The sequence below is a fragment of the Mastomys coucha genome, unplaced genomic scaffold (assembly GCF_008632895.1).
Source record: "Mastomys coucha isolate ucsf_1 unplaced genomic scaffold, UCSF_Mcou_1 pScaffold12, whole genome shotgun sequence".
Classification (NCBI taxonomy): Eukaryota; Metazoa; Chordata; class Mammalia; order Rodentia; family Muridae; genus Mastomys; species Mastomys coucha.
In genome coordinates this window covers 22834898-22835763 of record NW_022196894.1, presented here as the reverse complement: position 1 = coordinate 22835763, position 866 = coordinate 22834898, and the positions used below count along the sequence as shown (strand labels likewise).

General features: G+C 42.4%; 1 pseudogene; it reads right to left on the bottom strand.

Moving 5' to 3' along the window:
- Positions 1–212: 212 nt before the first annotated feature.
- LOC116086359 lies at positions 213–626 on the bottom strand (annotated as a pseudogene).
- Positions 627–866: the final 240 nt, after the last annotated feature.

The following is an 866-nucleotide window of genomic DNA, read 5'->3' as shown; positions in this document are numbered from 1 at the left end:
AATGATAGTTTTCTTCCTCTCCTCCTACCTCTCCTTCCTCCTCCTCTTCCCCCTCTTCTTCCTCCTCCTCTTACCCCTCTTTCCTCTCTTTCCCCTCTTTCCCCTCCCCTTCCCCTGCTCCTCCTTCTCTTCCTCTTCTCCTCCTCTTCTTTTTCTTCCTCTTTTGGAGCAAAGGCTTTTAATTAAATTTTTTTTACAAGTACATGGGAGAATTATGCAGTGCTGCTCATATTGGATACAATCCTGAACCACAAGTCTGCACACACCTTTGCAACTCAACCTGTGATAGCAGAGCCTTTCATCTCAACTTTATTGTTTACTTTGACTGCTGCATTTCCTTCAAAATAAAGAAGCAACCCATCTTTTCTTCAATATGACTTTTGTTATGGAATTACCACTGCTGGATAGACCTTTTCTCTTAGTTCTGGTTTGCCATGCCATCACCATGCTGCCTGCCCCAGCAACAGGAAGTCTGTTCAGCTGTCCCTTGATTTCCTTCACAGAGATAATATACAACTTTTTTTGGCTCCTATATTGTCGGAGCAGTTGATCACAACTCTTACCAGAAGACTCAGAGAAATCCGGAGTTTTGCTTCAGAGAACCCACTACGAGCTCACTTCGACATCTTGAGTGCCCAGAAAGAGCCAGAAAGGACAGAAATCTTCTTCTTATTGGAAAAGACAAACCATAAAAATAGACCCAACAATTGCAATGCCAAACCTTATAGTTCATGCTTTTCATTTCTTTAACTGTTGGGAGTCATTGACTCAGTATAAGCATCTTCTGGGACAGAAAGGGTCTTTTATGTCCCTTCACGATCATACTGAGTAAGAATGATGTACTCCATGTTCTAGATGCCAGAGAC